This window comes from Nematolebias whitei, chromosome 21 (genome assembly GCF_014905685.2).
Source record: "Nematolebias whitei isolate Nwh7 chromosome 21, NemWhi1, whole genome shotgun sequence".
Taxonomy (NCBI): domain Eukaryota; kingdom Metazoa; phylum Chordata; class Actinopteri; order Cyprinodontiformes; family Rivulidae; genus Nematolebias; species Nematolebias whitei.
This window is the reverse complement of record NC_056518.1, coordinates 4,641,841-4,649,934: the sequence shown is the minus strand read 5'-3', so window position 1 is coordinate 4,649,934 and position 8,094 is coordinate 4,641,841.

The following is an 8,094-nucleotide window of genomic DNA, read 5'->3' as shown; positions in this document are numbered from 1 at the left end:
AATCCATCATTGATTATAAGCATCCATGGATTTAAAGCTGCGAAGCTCCTCTGTTGTAGGCACTCCTCGTGTTCATTAAATAATTAACGATATCAAAGTAACTTCTCTGTGACAACTTGTCTGTATCGTCTGACATCATTTTTTTCTCCACCTCATAGGGACCACAGCTATTTTATGCCTATATCTTGCTCTTGGTCAAGATAATCAATATACTGAGTTCTGGTCTGTCTGTAAGCCATCTTCTTCACATGCGCCTCAAAAAATGGTAGAAAACCCGGTATCGCGCAATACCGGTCACTTGTGTGGGAACTATGTATAATCCAGGTAGAAAAATCTACAAAAGTTAAATCTGGTCCTCTGGACATTCAAAAAACAAACAAAAAAAATGTAGAAACATTTTGTCTTTCATCCGAGAGATTTCTTCAGTCTGACGTGCTGTATTTAGCTCAGTCTTATAAATAACACCTTCTCGTATTGGATCAACAAGTTTGCTGCTGACAGCCAAAACCATCTGCTCATATGATCAAGAAGGACCATCAGCCTAACCATGGATCATTAGCACACTGATGGCTGTTTGCTATCCACAGGGGGCTGAGTGATACTAGCAGTATCAGCATTGTAAGAGGGGGACTGTTGTACCCGGAGGCCTCCACCCCTGTTTAATAATGGACTTTTTTTTCACAAAGATGGCCTCCTTTACTCCTCTCTCAAACCATCATTCCTCTCTATCAAGGATGTGAACATCTTCAACCCTGAAAGAGTGACCGCTGGCCTGGAGAGGAGTGTAGACCACAAAGTCCTGGCCTGATGGTGTTGCTCTTCTGTGCTGGTCCATCCTTTAGGCAAGTGGCTGATTAGTTTCCCTGATGTAAGACTGACACTGAACAGCATACACAATATTACTCTGTTTGTGCCAGGGGACTGGATCTTTGGGATGAACCAGTCTTTGCCGTAATATATTTTGGGGTTTAAAAGCCACTGGGACGTTATATTTAGAAAATAAATGTCTCAATTTCTCTGATACTCCCTCAACATACGGAATGACCACTGGTCTGGGTTCCTCCTTTTCACCTGATGGCTGACTGGAGTCCTGTTTGAGTTTCTTCTCTGCTTTCAGGAAGGCCCAGTTAGGATATCTGCATTGCTTTAGAGCCTGTCTTGTGTGGGATTTCTCCTTCTGCCTGGCTCCTGAGTTATTGGGGACGCTGTCTGCTCTGTGATACAGAGTCCTGATGACTCCTAACTTGTGCTGCAAAGGGTGCTGGGAGCCAAACTGCATACTGATCTGTGTGGGTTAGGAATGTGCAATGTTTTTGGTATAAAACTTGCAATAGGAATTTTAAAAAGCATAGGGTGTCCTTTTGCCATCATATATTTTGAATTAAGAAAATTTGACTACTAGGTCCAGAGAGTTTTTAAATAATAAACAAATCAAGTATTAGGCTTCTTTCTTGTGTCAAACAGTGCAAAATATATCAAATATGGCTAAAACTACATGTTTTAAACAAAATAATATGTTGTTAACTCTTAACAGTTTCCAGTCTCACTTGACAAATGAACAGCAACAGAGCAGCATTATACACTGAAACACTTCACCCTCCAAACCTCTAGGGGCGTCTCCTTCCACTTTAATGGAGAGCTGACACAAAATGAATCTGTGGCTTTGACCAGAGGGTCTCGCAGTAAAATCACACAGCACAGCGTTCTTTCACAGATCAGAGAGCAGGTTTCTCTAAAGCTGACCAATGCTTACTTTAACTTTCGACGGGGAAAAAAAAAACAAAAAACTTTCGATGGAACACAGCGTGTTGCGCATGCTTAAGAATACGGCAATACTATGGCAAGCCGGCTATAGTTAGCTTGTAGCTTCGCTACTTAGCCCTTGAAGAAAAGACTTTTACGCCACTTGCGCACAATTTCCAACTAAAAAAAGTAATGATTAAACTGACAACTCTGATTTTACATCAGACACAGCATTACTGTGGTTAGCCGGTAGAAGACAGATCTTTATCGTAGGCTAAATTTCTATTGTTTCTACCATGTACCATTTATATCGCGTATTCCTAGTGTGGGTGGGTTTGCGGTACACCTCAGTTTGCAAATGTCCTCTATCAGAAACTGAGACCTCACAGTCCAAGAAAGCCAGCCTGCCATTTTTTACATATTCTCATGTGAACTTGATATATTTATCCACAGAGTTGATGTGATCAGTGAAATGTTGGACTTCCTGAGATTTCATTTTAACCCAGGTGTCATCAACATACCTGAACCAATGACTTAGTGGTGTCCCTGAAAAGGACGTCAAGGCTCTCTTTTCTACCTCCTCCATGTACAGGTTGGCAACAATAGGAGAAACTGGAGACCCCATAGCACACCCATGTTTCTGCTTATAATATTGCTCCCCATATGTGAAGTAGGTTGACTGCAGGCACAGTTTCAAGAGTTGACACAGTTGTTCTGAGGAAAGTGTGGTCCTGCTGCTCAGAGTGGTGTCTGTTTTTAACCTTAAACTGACCACCACTACTGCATCATCAACAGGAATGCACGTAAAGATTGATGTGACATCAAAAGAGAACATTGTTTCATCAGTCTCCATGATGACATCCCTCACCTTATCCACCTTATTTCACTACGAGAAGGTGCTATTTATAAGACTGAGCTGAATATAGCACTTCAGACTAAAGAAGTCTTTTGGATGAATGATGAAACGTTTCTACTTTTTTTTTTTTGTTTTGCCTTGTTTTGTTTTTTGAATGTCCAGAGAACCAGACTTAACTTTTTTAGATTTTCCTGCCTGGATTATTGAGCATGCATCAGGATATTTCTGTAAAGTGTCCTGAGACATCTTTGTTGTGATTTGGCGCTACAGTATATAAATAAACTTAATGAAACTGAATTCAACGTGTTGCTTATTAATGCTGACATTTATTAATAAATATCATTTAGTGTGAAAAAATAATAGTTGTTTAAGATTTTATAGATATGTGCAGTGTTTATGAACACATTTTAAAAGGAGGGTATTTGGCTAGAGGGCAGATCTATGAAGGGGTACACATCTGAACAAAGTTTGGGAACCACTGCTTTAGATGGTTCAGCAGGATGATGTCATGGGCTGTGAGCATGCAGCAGCAGAGAGCAAACAAACAGAATCCAGTTTTAATGGTAATCCTAGGGAGAGGTCCGTTGAAGCAGGCTTGGGTCGAGAACCGTTGAGATCTGAATCCAAATCTGAAACTTGATCCAAAAAGTGAAGTTGTGATAATCATTAGCAGAGTTGTTACAGTGGTCAGAAGGCAGAGTTCAGAACAGGCAAGGCAAGGCGAGGAAACCAGAAGCCAGGCGTGTGGTCAAACCAGGAGAGACGGGCAAAGCTATGGCATGGACTCTGGACATCTACAAACTCAAGGTCTTCAATAATCTGGCACTGAAAGACTGTGAACATGAAGCTTAAGTAAATGGTAAATGGACTGTACTTCCATAGCGCCTTTCTATCTTATTGAGATACTCAAAGTGCTTTACACTACAATCTGTGTCCTCATTTACCCATTCATACAGCACTCTACTAGATCTCTACAAAGCTAATTGAACAAATCATTCTAAAGAGACTAGTCAGTGCTTTAGGTCACATTTATACATCGATGGGACACACATCAGAGGCAACGAGGGGTTCAGTGTCTTGCCCAGGGACACTTCGACATGTGACAGCTGGTGGATTTGAACCCCCAGCTCTTGCATTGGAGGACGACTGCTCTAACCACTCAGCCACAGTCGCCCAAGTAGTGAGCTGAATAGGTGCATGGAATCACGGCTGTTTGCTGTGGAGGAACGGCGTGGGCATAGTGAAGAGTGACTGCAACAGAGCATGAGGCAGGATAAACAAAAACATGAAGGCATGAATTAAAGCAGGGAAAAAATGGACTATGGCATGAAGGAGCAGAAACATGACACTCATAGTTTTTCTTTTATAAATTGCCTTTCCCCAAAAAAAGTCACCACCAAATAAAAAGGTCACACACTAATATTTCGTTGGACTGCCTTTAGCTTTGATTACAGCATGCATTCACTGTGTCATTGTTTCCATCAACTTCTGCAATGTCACAAGATTATTTCCATCCAGTGTTGCATTCATTTTTCACCAAGATCTTGCATTGATGACTAGGCACTAAGCATGATGGATGCATCACTTCACCTGCCTCTCTTCTTACCCTGATGCGTCCATCACTCTGGATCAGGGTCAATCTGGACTCAGACCACATGACCTTCTTCCATTGCTCCAGAGTCCAATCTTTATGCTCCCTAGCAAACTGAAGCCTTTTTTTCCAGTTAGCCCCACTGATTAGTGGTTTTCTTAAGGCTACATTTCTGTTCAGTCCCAATCCCTTGAGTTCTCTTCACATTGTGCGTGTGGAAATGCTCTATTGAACATAGCCCTGAGTGCTACTGTTGTTTTTCTTCCATTTGATTTCACCAAACGTTTAAGTGATCACCGATCACAATCATTCAGGATTTTTTTCCAGCCACATTTCTTCCTTGAAGACGATAGGTCCCCACTATCCTTCCAGTTTTTAATATTGCGTTGGACAGTTCTTAACCCAGTTTTAGTAGTTTCTGCAATCTCCTTAGATGTTTTCTCTGCTTGATGCATGCCAGTGATTTGACCCTTCTCAATCAGACTGACATCTTTTCCACGACCACCCAATGTGTCTTTCAATGGTTGTTTAAGAAATGAGAAGCAACTCATTGCACCAGTTTGAGTTAAATAACTTGTTGCAGCTGAAAGATAATTGTCCATGCAGAAATTATCCAACAGTGTCAGGGTTTCAAGGCAGATCAGGACAGGAGAACCCAGTTGCGCAGGCAGGTCTCAGGAGACAGGCGTAAAATAAAATACTTTTAATAATAATAATAAATCAAAAGGACGACATGGCAGCAAAAACTTACAAAAACAGATTCAGGAACAGGATTAAACAGGATCAGACAGGCAGGACAGGACAGGCAATACCCAACAATGAACCGACACCGACAGGACTAACAGACAGACTTTATATACACAAACAGGACATGACACAGGTGATGATAATCAGACAATCAATACAGAGACACAAGGGAGAACAGACAGGGGAAGGCCCACTAGATGGCGCCATCCCTACAGTACCACCCCCACCCCCCAGGATGCCCCCTTGCGTCCCCAAGAAACCCCCTCCCAGAAAACTAGGGTGGGCAGAGTGAGGAACTGCAAGGGTGGCGGGCCCGAACAAAGACACACAAGGACCAAAACAAAAACCGACAGAACAAGGCCTGGGGGACTAAAGTAGGGAACACAAAAATGTCCAGACGGCCAGGAGACCGTCCACTGGCTCAGAGCAGGTCAGGTGGGTGGCCGGGAGGCCGTCCAACACGAGGCCGAAGTTCAGGTGGGTGGCGTGGAGGCCGTCCAGTACTGGACCAACGTTCTGGTGGGCGGCGTGGAGGCCGTCCAGTACAGGACCAACGTTCAGGTGGGCGGCATGAGGAGCGTCCTCCAGGACCCCCTCGAGACAGGGGACGTGAGGGGCATCCTCCAAGACCCCCTCGAGACGGGAGACGTGAGGGGCGTCCTCCAGGACCCTCCCGGAACCAGAAAACGTGAGGGGTGTCCTCCAGGACCCCCTCGAGACAAGAAACATGAGGGGTGCCCTCCAGGACCCCCACGAGACGGGAGACCTGAGGGACGTCCTCCAGGACCCCCACAAGACAGATACCATACCAATTACCATACCAATTTATTTATAAAGCACTTTAAACAGTGACAAAGCACACCAAAGTGCTGTACAGGGACAAACAGAACAAGCACATAGCAACAGATTACATAACAGGACACCAAAAAGTAGAAACTGACAAAAACAATAATGGATAACAACAACAACCGCAACATGACTAACACAGTGTGATGCACACAGACTCAGCACAGATCACACAGTGCAGAAAGCCAGGGAATAGAAGTGTGTTTTTAAGCGAGATTTAAAAACTGTGAGGGAGGGGGCCTGTCTAACCAGCAGAGGTAACTCATTCCAAAGTCTTGGGCCTGCTACAGAGAAGGCCCTGTCACCTCTGCGCTTGAGACGGGTTCCTGGGACTGTTAGGAGCAACTGGTCTGCTGATCTGAGAGAACGTGGTGGGACATACGGCTGGAGCAGATCAGTAAGATAGGAGGGGGCAGAGCTGTTTTGTGATTTATAGACATACAAGAGTATTTTGAATTTGATTCGAAGGTGAACCGGAAGCCAGTGTAGGGAGGCCAAAACAGGTGTAATGTGCTCCCTTTTGCTTGTGCTGGTCAAAAACCGGGCTGCTGCATTTTGGACCAGTTGGAGTCTAGCTATGGAGGTCTGACTGATACCAAAAAGGAGTGAGTTGCAATAGTCAAGCCTGGATGTAATGAATGCATGAATTACTGTCTCCAGGTTATTTTTGGACAATATAGGCTTCAGCTTAGACAGTCGCCTCAGCTGGAAAAAGCAGGATTTAACAATCATATTTACATGATTGTTGAGTTTCAAAGAAGGGTCAAGTATCACTCCTAGATTAGTGACTCTTTGTTTCACTAACGGTGACAGAACGGATAGGTCGATGCAGTGGTTGGTGATTGTGTCATTGGGAGGAAACAGCATAACTTCAGATTTCTTCTCGTTGAAACTCAAGAAATTTAAAGCCATCCAATCTCTGATGTCAGCCAGGCAGTCCAGTAACGGTCGAATAGAGCGAGTACCGTTGAGTCTTAGGGGGAAGTAGATTTGGCAGTCGTCTGCGTAGAAATGAAAAGGTATGCTATGTTTCCTGAAAATAGCACCTAGTGGCAGCAGGTATAAAGAAAATAAAAGAGGACCAAGGATGGACCCTTGTGGTACCCCCCATTTAAGCACTGCCAAGGCTGAACTAAAATCTTTGATGGAGACACAAAAGGACCTGTCAGCGAGGTAAGATCTAAACCATTCGAGGGCTGACCCAGTGATGCCCACCCACTGCTCTAACCTCGCAATGAGGATCTCGTGGTCAATTGTATCAAAGGCAGATGTGAGGTCCAGTAAGAGAAGGAGCACAGAATCACCAGCGTCTGTGAATAGGAGAATGTCGTTAAAAACCTTGAGTAGAGCAGTTTCAGTGCTGTGGAGAGGTTTAAAGCCAGACTGGAATAGCTCTAAGATGGCATTATCCTCTAGAAAGCATTTCAGCTGGGACTCCACTATTTTTTCCAGCAGTTTAGCGACAAATGGGAGTCTGGAGACAGGCCGGAAGTTGGACATGACTGAGGGGTCAAGGCTAGGTTTTTTCAGGAGAGGTTGGACAGCAGCATGTTTAAAAGTTATTGGCACCACACCTGAGGCTAAGCTGCTGGTCACAATGCCAAGAACAGGAGGGCCCAGAACAGGAAGAAGCTCCTTTAGGAGTCGAGGGGGGACAACGTCAAAAGGGGAGCCAGATGGCTTCATGCCGCACATGACCTGCTTCAGGGAAGACAGAGAGATGGGCTCGAAGTGGTCCAACACAATGAGATGGGATGGACGGATCATGAGCAGGTGGAGAAATGAGTGCCCGGGTGTTTGCAACTTTTTCAAAAAAGAAATGGAGGAAGTTTTCACACAGCTCAGTTGAGGCTTCTAGAGGTGAAGGTTCACTGAGGTGTAGAACTGAGTTCAGGGTGGAAAAAAGGGCTTGGGGGTTGTGGGAGTTTGAGGCAATTATTGCAGAAAAGAACTTCGATTTGGCGGCTTTAACTGCCTTCTGATAATGATGCCAACTCTCCTTTAGGATTTGAAAAGAAACCTGCAGCCTGTCTTTCCTCCACCTGCGTTCTGCTCTCCTACACTGCGTGTAGGAGACAGGAGACAGGAGACGTGAGAGGCATCCTCCAGGACCCACTCGAGCCAGGAGATGTGAGGGGCATCCTCCAGGACCCCCTCGAGACAGGAGACGTGAGCCGAAGGTCGCAGGCTGGCCAGGATCCTCTTCAGCAGGACCAACAGGGGACGCAGGACACTCAGGCTGAGGTGTGGACCCCTCAGCAGATGCAGGACCCTCAGGCTGAGGTGTGGACCCCTCAGCAGACGCAGGACC